This window comes from Suricata suricatta, chromosome 1 (genome assembly GCF_006229205.1).
Source record: "Suricata suricatta isolate VVHF042 chromosome 1, meerkat_22Aug2017_6uvM2_HiC, whole genome shotgun sequence".
NCBI classification, from domain to species: Eukaryota; Metazoa; Chordata; class Mammalia; order Carnivora; family Herpestidae; genus Suricata; species Suricata suricatta.
In genome coordinates, this window is record NC_043700.1 from 31,805,192 (window position 1) to 31,818,365 (window position 13,174).

At 37.2% G+C, this 13,174-nt stretch overlaps 1 long non-coding RNA gene across 2 annotated transcripts in view; it reads right to left on the reverse strand.

Annotated features, from left to right (window-relative positions):
* The window catches only part of LOC115289823, a 54,303-nt gene that overhangs the window by 19,057 nt on the left and 22,072 nt on the right, over positions 1 to 13,174 (reverse strand). For both annotated transcript variants that reach the window (XR_003907846.1, XR_003907827.1), the window contains one exon: positions 10,668 to 10,726. This is a non-coding gene — a long non-coding RNA (uncharacterized LOC115289823). The remainder of the gene's footprint in view (positions 1 to 10,667; positions 10,727 to 13,174) is intronic.

Below are 13,174 nucleotides of genomic sequence, written 5' to 3' on the forward strand. Positions count from 1 at the left end.
CATAGGACACCCAGTGTTCATCCCACAAATGCCTCCTTTTGCCCATCACCTTTTCAACGCATCCCCTCCTGCATCCCCTCCATTAATCCTCAGTTTGTCCTCTGTATTTAAAAGTCTCTTATGGTTTGCCTCTCTCTCTGTTTTTATCTTATTTTTCCCTCCTTCCCTTGTGTTCCTGTTTTGTTTCTTAAATTCCACATATGAGTGAAATCCTATGATACTTACCATTCTCTGATTGACTTATTGCACTTAGCATAATAAACTCTAGTTCCATGCATGTGGTTGCAAATGCCAAGATTTCATTCTTTTTGATCACCTAGTAATATTCCATTATATATATATATATATACACACCCCACATCTTCTTAATCCATCTTATGTAATATATTGGGAATTTCTAATAAAAGTAATAATTTCTACTAGTTAACTAAATTTATGATTCAATTTTATTTAATGCCTCTGCTACTGTTTATTTCTCGCATCTTGCTTTTTCCTCAGTGTTCACTTTTCCTCATGCATTACTTTTAAAACATTTTTCGGTGATTTATGAATGGCTAACTTTCTTAATCTTCATCTATCTGCAAATATCTTTATTTTCCCCCTATTTTTAAATGATAGGTTAGGTGGGTATAGATATCCATGTTGCCAAGTATGTTCCCTTCAAGCTAGAAAGATATTATTTCTTTGTCTTCTGTCGTTATTACTTCTGAGAAATCTAGGGTCAGTATACTTTTTTTTCTAGATAGAAATCTGTCACTTCTGAGGGGCCTGGGTGCTCAGACAGTTAAGCATCTGACTCTTGATTTCTGCTTAGGTCATGATCTTGTGATTCATGGGTTTGAGGCCCACTTGGGATTCTCTCTCTCCTCTCTCTCTCTCTGTCCCTCCCTTGCTCTATTTCTCTCTCTCAAAAACAAATAAACTTAAAAAACATTTTAAAATATCTGCCATTTCCAGTAGCAATTTATTTTTATTTTTACATTTAAAGAAGTCAGATATAACATACATACTGAAAAGTGTATTGTTTGTATACTGTTTCAGGAATAGTTACAAGGTGAAAACCACATCACTAGTGTCTGCAGCGTGTCTGGGCCACGTCATAAAATATTCCCACATCCTGGAAGCCTGTGGTGTGCTGCTTCTCAGCCACATCTCTTCTCTTTTCTTTAGATGTAACCAAGATCTTTACATTTAGGACAGTCATGAACTGATTGTGTTTTTAATTAAGATCAGTTTTATCCCTTACCTGTTCGTTTAAACAAGAGAGCATGGTTTTGCATGTTTATAAAAAATATGATTAAATGATCCAAAACAGATGAAGACCCTTACCGTCTCCACTCAGAAGAGAGTCAATTTCTTCTCCTTTCGTTCAGTTTTCGGATAGCTTTTTAACATGTCCTCTTTTCTTGGTGGTCTGCAGTTTCACAGCAATGTGCCTGCATATTATTTATCCTTCTTATCATATAGACTGCAATTTCAATCTGAAACTCAAGTAGTATTTTAATATGAAAGTCCTTACCCACTGTGTCTTTAAATATGGTTTCTTGGAAAGCCCCCATCCTCATTATTAAAATCATCCTGTATACATGTTGATGTCTCAAAATCTGTGCTCCATGCCTCTTAGTTACACATTCATATTTAAAAAATATCTCTTGTCTCTCTGTGCTCTTCTTTGTAATTTAGTACTTAGCACTGCCTTAATGCTTAGCCTATAGTGTTAGTTTTATATCTGTGTTCAGCCTAGAGTTTAGATATTTTTTTAAAAAATGTTTATTTCAGTTATTACATTTCCTATTTCCAATATTTCTAATGTTTTTTAAAAAATATTTTCTGGGGCACTTGGGTGGCTCAGGTGGTTGAGCGTCCGGCTTCGGCTCAGGTCATGATCTCACGGTTCGTGGGTTCAAGCCCTGCATCGGGCTCTGTGCTGAAAGCTGGCTCAGGGCCTGGAGCCTGCTTCAGATTCTGTATCTCTCTCTCTCTCTGACCCTCCCCTGCTCACACTGTCTCTTTCTGTTTCTCAAAAATAAATAAAAAACACAAAAAATTAAAATATTTTCTATCGGTTCTTGTTTCTGTATTTTTCTTTCTCTATTAATAGTTCCTGTACATGTATCTCCTTGATTATATGAACATTTTATGGACGTTTTCAGGATGTTGTATTAATTTAATCTCACGGAGAGAAAATTTAAGGAGGAGACTGTCTTCTTTATTCTCTTCACTAACACCTGCTCTCTAGTTGTCCTCTTTGTTTTTCTCAGTGTCCACCAGACTCCCGGCCCAGAACGGAGTCTGATATTGGTGATCTGAAGATGCTATGGATCTAGTTCCTGAGTTGGTGAGTGTGTTGGCTCAGGTTTGGTCTCAAGTCTACATCCATGTCCCCTCTACCCTCCCCTAGAAATGCAGGCCCACAGAAGCCACAGATGCCAGCAAGGGCCGGCAGTGGTGTTTTTCAGCTTTTCACAAAGGAGTTGGGGAGAAGGGACATCGCCCCCCTTGCCTGGCTTCAGCTTGTAACCTCATGTTCTACCTATCACTTTTAAGTATTTGGATCCACAGAGAAGCTTATTTCTGAAAATCATGTGTTACTTTTATACTGAATAATAATATAATAATAATATGATTTTGTCTTAAACACAACTGAGTGTGAGATGCATTGGCGGTTGTAGTGAAAGTCAATTTTAGGATAATCTAAGTGCAGATAGGTGATTTAATTTCAGGAGATAGAGAACAACTTCACAGTGGAGGTGTCCACAATTATCACTGATTCTAATCTCTTCATTTTAAATATACTTTTAAATTTGTTAATGTTTATTTATCTTTCAGAGAGAGAGAGAGAGAGAGAGAGAGAGAGAGAGACACCAAGCATGAGTGGGGATGGGGTGGAGAGAGAGGGAGACACAGAATCTGAAGCAGGCTGCAGGTCTGAGCTGTCAGCACAGAGCCCAACTCATAACCACAGATCATGACCTGAGCTGAAGTCAGACGCTTAACTAACAGAGCCACCCAGGCGCCCTCTTCAATCTCTTTTTAAAACAGCAGTACTGAGACCCAGAGAGGCTGTGGGTTGCTCCTCCAATATTTAGATCGCAAGCATGTAGGAAAGACGGGCAGGGTGATTTCATTCTTTCATGAAGGCAAAGTTTGGGGATAAGTTTTTAAGATGAGCTATTTTCCCCCCAGGAATGCCATCCAGGGGCCAGGCGAACTTGTCTGCATTATGGAAGGCAGAAACAAAGAAATCAAATTGTTTCTAACCTACACCGTGACTCCACTGCAAGGCTGAAGGAGCGGGGTCAATCAATATGTGTGTTATTGCATTTAGTGCTGGCTCCAACACTATCACAGACAAGCCTTCATTCTGGTTTCTGCTCCTTGTAACCGCAAAAGCCTGCCCAGGTCCCTTGTGCTGAATTCTTATTGGTGATAGTCTTCCCCCTGCTGCAAAGTGTCAGTATTCTATGTATGAACAAGGCTATTCAGGTCTATAAATTGATTTCCAGGAGCCAAGTGAGAACCCTCTTAAAGTGACAAAGTCAAATTAACTTAAAACGCACACAATGAGAGAGTATAGCAATGTGTATGGGGCCGGGGTCGGGGTACACATGAAGATCTTGCTAAACCCTCTGAGTTCTTGATTCAGTTCTCTAAGGAAAAAGCCACTGATAGTAATACTAGAACTTTCCAAAGCACATATCACTTAATAAATTTAGATTTTCTTCCCCTTCCACTGCATAACAAAATGTAATATTAAAATCCTGATAATGCTTTCTGGTTCCACATACTTTACATAACTTAATTCTCAATAAAATTGTGGGAACTAGTTGTTGTAATGGCTCTGGTGGCCTCCACTCAGATCTCCCAGCCAGGACTTATTACTGGGAGAATGTTAGTTCTGACTGCTCTGACCTGCCTTCCTCTAAAAGAATTGCCCTTGGCCTCAGGGAACTGCCACACCTAAGACTTCTACCTCCTTCCAGATGAGGCCTGTGGCCACCTCCAAAGAGCATTCATGTTATTAATCTGGTAAATGTGTTCTTTTCCCTCTTTATCAGAAAAGAAGTTCCCAAGGAGTTCTTGCTCACCCAGGACTGACAACCAAAAGCGTTTACAGGGGCACCTGCGTGGCTGAGCCAGTTGAGTGTCCGAATTCAGTTCAAGTCATGATCTCAGGGTTCCTGAATTCAAGTCCCGCATCTGGCTTGCTGCTGTCAGCACAGAGCCTGCTTTGGATCCTCTGCCCCCTTCTCTCTCTCTGCCTCTTCCCAGCTCCTGCTGTCTCAAAAATGAATAAACATTTATTTTTAAAAATGCATTTACAGTCACATCTGTTGTCTCTTCCACCCTCCAAATGGCCCTGGATATTGGTCCCTCCTATTGATAAAACACTATTGATCAAAGTGAACCAAAAAAATGGCAATGACATTGGAGACCTTGGTAAGTATGTGCTTTAGAGGAAGGAAGACACACCCTCTGAGCACTCTCCAGCCCTACCATATTACTAATGTTATTAGGGGTTGGTAGTCTGCATGTGCTAGGATAGCCTCTCCAAACTAACAGAGACACTGCATCTGGCACCTCCCATCACTAAGAAGTAAATAATTTTTGTCTCTCGTAGTGCAGAAGTTTTTACTTTTAATAAAGCCCAACTTACCACTTTTGTAATTTTTTTCATGCATGGATTATGCATTGGGTGGTTTATTTAAAAGTCATCACCAAAGCTAAGGTCAAATGGATATTCTCTAATGTTTGCTTATTTTTGAGAGACAGAGAGAGACCAAGCATGGAGCAGGGGAGGGGCAGAGAGAGAGGGAGACACAGAATCCGAAGCAGGCTCCAGGCTCTGAGCTATCAGCACAGAGCCCAAGGTGGGGCTCAAACCCACGAACCATGTGATCATGACCTGAGGTAAAGTCAGACACTTAACCAACTGAGGCACCCAGGTGCCTCTCCAATGTCTTCTTTAAGAAGTTTTATAGGGTTTCATTTTCATTTTAGGCCTATGATCCATCTTGAGTTAATTTTGTGACAGTTGTAATGTCTGGGTCTAGTTTCTCTTTTTGACAATGGTTCTGTATCACTTGTTGAAAAGACTATTCCTTCTCCATTGAATAGCTGCTGTTCCTTTTTCAGGCATCTCTTCATTGTATTTTGTGGTCCTACTTATAAGCTCTGTATTCTCTTCCATTGTTCAATGTATCTATTCTTTTGCCAATACCATGGCATCTTGATTATGGTAGCTTGACAATAAGTCTTGAAACTGAAAAATATGAGTCCCCCAACTTTGTTCTGCTGGTTCAGAGTTATACTGGCTATCCTTGGTCATTTGCTTTCCATATAAGCTTTCGAGACAGCTTTTTACTATCTACAGCATAATTTGCTGAGATTTTGATTGGAATTGGGTTGAACTTAGAGATTGTGTTGGGAAGAATTGATATCTTAAATCTTCTAGTTCTTTAACATGGAATATCTCTGCATGTATTTAGATCTTTTTTGATTTCATTCACCAGGGTTTGTAGTGTCTTACAAATAAATTCTGTATATGTTTTGTGAGTTTATCTTGTTTCATTTTTCGGGTACTTCAATAAATGACGTTTTTAATTTTAAACCCAAGGTGTTTATTGCTGGTGTATAGAAAAGCAATTGACCTTTGAATATTAATCTCACATCCTGCAAAATTATTATAATCAGTTATTAGTTTCAGGAGTTTTTTTGGCCAGTATTTTGGGATTTTCTCTATAGATGATCATGTCATTTGTGAACAGACAGTTTATTTCTAAAACTCTCCAGTCTATATAACTTTTATTTCCTTTGATTGAATTAGAAAAGGAGTTAGAAGAGGAGACATCCTTGTCTTATTCCTGATCTTGGTAGGAAAGCTTCCAGTTTCTCAGCATTAAGTATGGTGTTAGCTGTAGGGTTTTTGTATATGTTCTCTATGGAACTGAGGAAATTCCCCTTTATTCTTAGTGCTGAGAATTTTTAACACAAATGGGTGTTGAATTTTGCCAAATGCTCTTTCAGCATCTATTGATATATCATGTGGTTTCTCTTCTTTTTCTTATTCATGTGATGGATTATGTTACCTGATTTTTGAATGTTATACCATCCTGGCATAGCTGGAATAAATCCCACTTCATTTGGTATATCATTCTTTTATATATTTTCAGATTTGTATTGCTACTATTAAGTTGAGGATTTTTGCATCTGTGCTCATGAGAGATACTGGCCTGTAGTTTTCTTTTAATATGTCTGCCTGGTTTTGGGATCAGGGTAATGCTGGCCTTACAGAATGAGTTAAAGCATCTCCTCTGTTTCAACTCCTCTGAAACAGATTGTAAAAAATTGGTATAATTTCTTCCCTAAATGTTTGGTAGAATTTGCCAGAAAACTCGTCTGGCTCTGTTGCTTTATGCTTTGGAAGGTTATTAATTATTGATTCAATTTTGTTAAATTTAATCGGTGTAGGCCTGTTCAGATTATCTATTCTTGTGTGAGAGTTGGCAGATTGTGTCTGTCAAGGACTTGATCCATTTCAACTAAGTCTTCACATTTGTGAGCATTGAGTTATCCAGGGTATTCCTTAACTGTAGTTTAAATATCTATGAGATCTGTTGTGATTCTCACTTTTTTCATTTCTGACAGTAGTAATTTCTGTCCGCCTTCTTTTCTTTTTTTTAAGTTGGCTCCACACCCAATGTGGGGGCTTAATCTCATGACCCTGAGATCAAGAGTTGCAGGCTCTACTGACTAAGCCAGCCAGGTACCCTGTCCTCTGTGTTTTCCTTAGCCTGGCTATAGGCATGTCAATTTTATAGATCTTTTCAAAAGACCAGCTGGTTTTGTTGATTTTTTTCCTATTGATTTCTTGTTTTCAATTTCATTGATTTCTGCTTTAATTCTCATTATTTCTTTTCTACTATTTACTTTGGATTCATATGACTTTTTTTTTTTGGTAATGTCCTCAGGTGGAAATTTAACTTCTTGATTTTTAGATCTTTCTTTTCTAATATATGCACTCAGTGACACAAAGTTCCTTCTAAACACTGCTTTTGCTGCATACCAAAAATTTTGAATAATTGTGTTCCATTTTCTTTGGTTCAAGAAATTTTTCTTTAAATTTCCTATTTGATTTGTGCTATTTAGAAGTGGGTTGTTAAATTGCTACATATTTTTGGTACTTTCCACCTACTTTTAAATTGAATCTTTATATTTAAACTGGGTTTCTTGTGAATAACATATAGTTCTTTTATTCCTCATTCTGAAACTATCTTTTACTTGATGCATTTAGAACCTTCACATATGAATTGATTACTGATATAATTGTATTAATATCTATCACGGTTGTAACTTTTCTATTTGTTGCACTTGTTGTTTGTTTCCTTTTTCCTTATTTTTCTACATTCTCTGGCTTTAATTGAGCATTTTATATGAGTCCATTTTCTCTTCACTTAGTATATCGGTTATAGTTCTGTGGTTTCCCTTGCATTTGCAATATATATTTATAAATGAGCCATGGTCCCTTTTAAAAACATTATACTGCATCACATGGTGCAAGTACCCAATAACAAAGTGATGTTAATTCTTCCCTCTCATCAGTTATTATATTGCTGCCATTTATTTCACTATTCTATCATTATTTTAGACAAAGTTGTCTTTTAGATCTATTAAAATAGGAAAAACAAAAGGTGTGTTTTACCTTCACTTAAGCCTTCCCTGATGCTCCTACTTTCTTTATATGGATTCAAGCTTCTGAACTATATTATTTCTCTTCTACTGGAATTTCTTGTAACATTTCTTGCAGAACCAATCTGTTGGTCATGAATTTCTTCAGTTTTTATTTGTGTGAAAAAGTTTATTTCTTCTTCTCATTCAGGAGACATCTTGCTGAGTATAAAATTCTAGATTTATGGCTTTCTTTGTCTATTAGTACTTGAAATATTTCACTGCACTCTCCTCACTTGTGTGGTATCAGACAAGAAGTTTGCTATGATTATTATGCTGGTTCTTCAATAGATAAGGTTATTTTTTCTCTGACTTCTTTTATGATTTTTTGTTTATTTTCTCATTGGATATCATATGCCTAGTATCACCTGGCTAAGCTGTTCTTTATCCTTGGTTTCAGGCATTCTCCTAGCTTTTGGGGTCTGTGATTTCTTATTTGTCATTAGCGCTGAAAATTCTATTATTACTTAAAATATTTCTTCTGTTCCATTCTCACTTTCTTCTTGTATTCCAATAAAGTGGAAGTTATACTTTGATTTTTCCCAGCTTGTGGTCGTTTTTTCTTTTTTTCATTTCTTTTCTCTTTGCAAGTTTCTGTCAGCTAAGTTTGCTAAGTTTCTGTCAGCATAATCAGATTCATCAATTCTTTCCTCAAATACATCTAGTTTACTGAGGTGCCCATCAAAGTCACTCTTCATTTCTGCTACTGTATTTTTGATTTGCAGCATTTCCTTTAGATTTTTTCTTAGGAGTTTCCCATTATCCATTTACCTTGCCCATCTATCTTTGCATGTTGTCTATTTTTTCCATTAGACCCATTAACATACTATGATGAATAGTTTAAATTCCCTGTTTGATGATTTCAAAATATTTATCATATCTGGTCTGGCTGTGACGCTTGTTTTGTCTCTTCACATTGTATTTTTGCTTTACTTTAAAGCATGCCTTCTAATTTTTTGTTGAAAGCCTGACATGATGTATCAGGTAATAGGAACTGAGGTAACTGAGGAAATGACCTTTTGTGTAGTGTTTTATGTTCATCTGGCCTAGTGGGCTGTGTTTCACATTTGCTATAGTTGTCCTTTCCAGAGACTTCAGATTCCTCTAGTGACCTTGCTTTTGGTATAGTGGTAAATTGTGAATGAGGGAAAGTGTTCTATAATCTTATGATTAAGGCTCAGTCTTTTAAGGGGCCTATGTGTCTGATCTGTGACCTGTACAAATGTTTCTTTCTATCTGCCCCTCCCCTCATTCTGCCTATCTTAGGTGAGTCAGGACGCCTAGAAAGGACTATAGTTGTATAGATTGCTTTCCTCCAGGTTTCATAAGCTCAGGTAGAATGTTAGAAGGTGGAAGAGGGGCAATAAAGCATGCTTTAGAAGAAGGCATTTTGAGACTGAAAAAATGCAGCAAGCCCCTCCAAAGCATTTGCACAGTTTTATTCAGGGTGACATACTGACAAGGGGAATCAGGTGGACAGGCGATCCAGAGGGTAAGCAGCTTCTCTGCCTTATATTCTGCTTACTCTGGACCTTAATCTCCAATTTTTATAAAGCAAGTCGCATGGTGGTGAGGTCAGAGGGTAAGCCAGTCATCCCTACCAGTTACCTAAACAGGGTCTTCGGTGCACCACTTTAGGGCAGATCAGATCCAGCCCTCCTGCATTCTGGTCAGGGCATACATTAACCTCGACAGGGCCTGGAACTCATAGCACTGAGTGAGGTCAGTGCAGAGCCAGATGAAAGACTCAAACTTACAAAACTGTGAGATCATGACCAGAGCTGAAACCAAGAGGTGGATGCTCAAACAACTGAGCTACCCAGATGCCCTGACTTCCAGCTCTTTATATGTCAGAGCTGAAACTGGAAGTCTCCCACTCTGTTTTAAAAGTCTGTGTCATACAAAAAAGAGGAAGGAAGCCTGTTCTAAAGGAAGAGACAATCAACATAAATACTGTCAAATAAAATTTGTATTATTTATTGGACCCTTGTTTAGACAATATGTATTCTTTTTAAAATTTTTTTAAATGTTTTATTTATTTTTGAGAGAGAGAAAGCACGAGCAGGGGAGGGTGAGAGAGAGAGCTCACAGAATCCAAAGATAAGCTCCAGGCTCTGAGCTAGCTGTCAGCACAGAGCCCAACGCAGGGTTTGAACACACGAACTGAGATCATGACCTGAGCTGAAGTTGGATGCTTAACTGACTGAGCCAACCAGACGCCCTAACAATATGTATTCTTAATACCACACACTTTGGGTACAAATGGTACCATTTTAATATGAGCTTGATGTTAGACAATATTAAGGAAATATTGCTGTATTTTGGTGCTCTACTGGTATTGCTAATGGTTATTTCATAAACTATGCTTATTGTTTAAATGTATTTTGAAGAAAGTAACATGTCATGATATCTGCAATTGACTGTTAAAAACCTAGAACCAAATAAAGCATAGCAAAATGTTAACAAATTATTATATCTAATGATGAGTATAATGAAGCTCATAACATTATACTATCCACTTTTCTATATGATTAAGCTTTTTTATTATAAAACTTTAAAATAAATTTAAAATATAATAAAATGCATAACAAATAATGTACAATGCAAGGCACACAGAAGGTGCTCAACAAGTCCTATATTATATTATCTCCTGACTGGGAAATTTTTATTCTAAAATAAGGATTTATTTGTTCATGTAGAATAAATTATTTGGTTTTCTGAAATTAGTTTCATTTCACCTAACACCCATCTTTTTAGAGTAATGAAGGGTAAATCAATGGTGATTGTCAAACACACACTATTAGCATGAATGTAGCATATGTTGGTACTATTGCAGCCTAATGATAAGTGACCAATAAATGAGGTAGGCACATACAATACCATCCCAGATGTGAATTTCCTGACATTCGGTAGTCATCCATTAGGGGACTAATGCTTACTGAAGCCTTGGCAGGTCAGTACATTTCTTGATTTTCTGTGCTTCTCAGAATGTTCCAGCCTACGAAGATATGCACACACGACGTCAACATACATTTAATATATGAATAGTTTACAAACATGAAGTTGCATGTCTTCTCACTGCCCCATTAAAATATTTAACAATTTGATATTCTATAAGCTACGATTGCTTTTAAAATCAGTGGGAACTTAGCAGAACTCTTTGGCAAAACTCTTCATTCCAAAGATGAGGAAACTAAAGCTCAAAGAAATAAAAAACACTGCCCAGATTAGAAAATAAGGCTTTCAGCTTGCAGCTCTGTGCCCTGGTATATACAACACATACAGAAGATGCCTTAAAAAAAAAACATAAAACAAACAAACAAAAAACCTTTGGATGGGACTTCAACATAGTTGGAAAATTTTTGCATTGTAATTTCAAATAATTTTGGTTCCATCAAATATACATTTATTGTTTACCATGTGACAAGCAATCAGGATATTAAGAGAAATGAAATATATTTCTCACTTCCAACAAGTTCACAATATGGTATGGAAATTAAATGAGCAACAGAAAACAAGTCAACTGATAGCTATGTAAACACAAATAGAGAGGAATGGATTATGCCATGTGAAGAATGGAAAAATGGATTTGATCTGGGTCACAAGGACAGTAAGTATTTATTCATTGGATGAAGTAGAGTGTCAAGGGATAGCATGAGCAATGGCACAAAAATATAAAAGAGCGTTGTACCTTTAGAAAGATTAAAGCATGTGGTGCATTTTTGTGTGTGTATTAGGAAAGTGGGATCTCAGGAGATGACTTTACCAGCAATGGTCCTCAACTATGGCTATGTATTAGAATCTCCTGGAAACTTAAAAAAAAATTCATATCCAGGCTCCACTTCCAGGCCAAATTATATTTGGAAATCTCAAGGTAGCTTCAGACATGAGAATTTGAAGAGTTCTCTAGGTGATTTTTGTGTGCAAGATTGAATACCAGTGTTTTGAATCATATTTATCTAATCCAGGATCAGATACAGAATATTTAATGAATATTTATTCCTAAGCAGGTAGTCTTACTTTAAGACAGATAACTTTATCTGATGACTCAGGAATCTAGCTTTTGCTGAGGGCTATTGTAGTTGTTAAAACACTTTCTAATTCTCTGTAGTAAAGTGAACATCAGGGGGCACCTAGGTGGCTCAGTCAGTTAAGCTTCCGCCTCTTGATTTTGTCTCAGGTCATGATCTCACGGTTGGTCAGGCTACTGCAGAGTCTGCTAGGGATTCTCTCTCTTCCACTCACATGCACTCTCATTTTCAAAATAAATAAATGTTTAAAAAAAAGAAGGAAAAGAATAAATTGAACATCAGAATCAAGATAAGAAACTACATAAAATTAAAAACACACACACTATTTCCCTAAATCTAGCTCCTACTCAAATATCTAATGACAACAGTAGTAAAGAAAGCCCAATGTAGGACATTCCCAACTTCCTTGGATGTACCAAATCCTCATACACATTCCTAATTTTGAAGTTCTCCAGTTTGCTTTAATTTGATCATTTCAACTCTTTAAAAATTTTTTTTAATGTTTTTATTTATTTTTGAGAGAGAGAGAGAGAGAGAGAGAGAGAGAGAGTGAGCGAACGAGCAGGGAAGGGTCAAAGAGAGAGGGAGACACAGAATCTGAAGCAGGCTCCAGACTCTGAGCTAGCTGTCAGCACAGAGCCTGATGCAGGGCTTGAACCCACAAACTGTGGGATCATGACCTGAGCTGAAGTCGGACGCTCAACCGACTGAGCCACCCAGGCGCCCCTGATCATTTCAACTCTTATTCATTAAAAAAAATTATTGTATATCATTGTGTGCCAGGAACTGAGGTAAGTTCTGAAGACACAGCTGTCAATAAGTTGACCTGTTTCTTCACTCATGGAGCTCAGAGGACTTCATTCTTTCAGTTCACTTTAGCACTTTTAATTTCATCCTCTAATTCTCAAGCAATATAAATAACTCACAAAAATGTGGGGTTTGATTAAAATATGTAATTATTTTACATCTCCCTTCCTATTCCCTCTCTTTTTCTCTTTCGTTTTCTTATTAATCTCTTTAAAATGCCACTGTCACTAGGTTTCTATTCCTGTACAAAAATCTCCAATAGATCCTCATGGCATATTGTGGTGAGTTTGTGGTTGTTTTCTAATTTCCTCTTCCATCTCACCCCTTTTTGAGGACTGTTGTTGTGTCAGCTTTTGTTATTGAGATGAGCAGGACACATTTCCCAGGACTATGAAAATAGAGAATAAAATAGTTTCCTTACACAAACTGTGGCCATGCCTGACCACACAGCCATTCAGCTTTATCAATCACTGATACAGGAACATTAATGTACTCAGTGTTGTGTACATACTTTCTACATCACTGCCTCACATCTCTTGCTTCACCCTGTTCTCTCACCTAAAAGGTCCCAGTGTTTTTGGCCTCTTCTATTCTCCATCAATTAAATT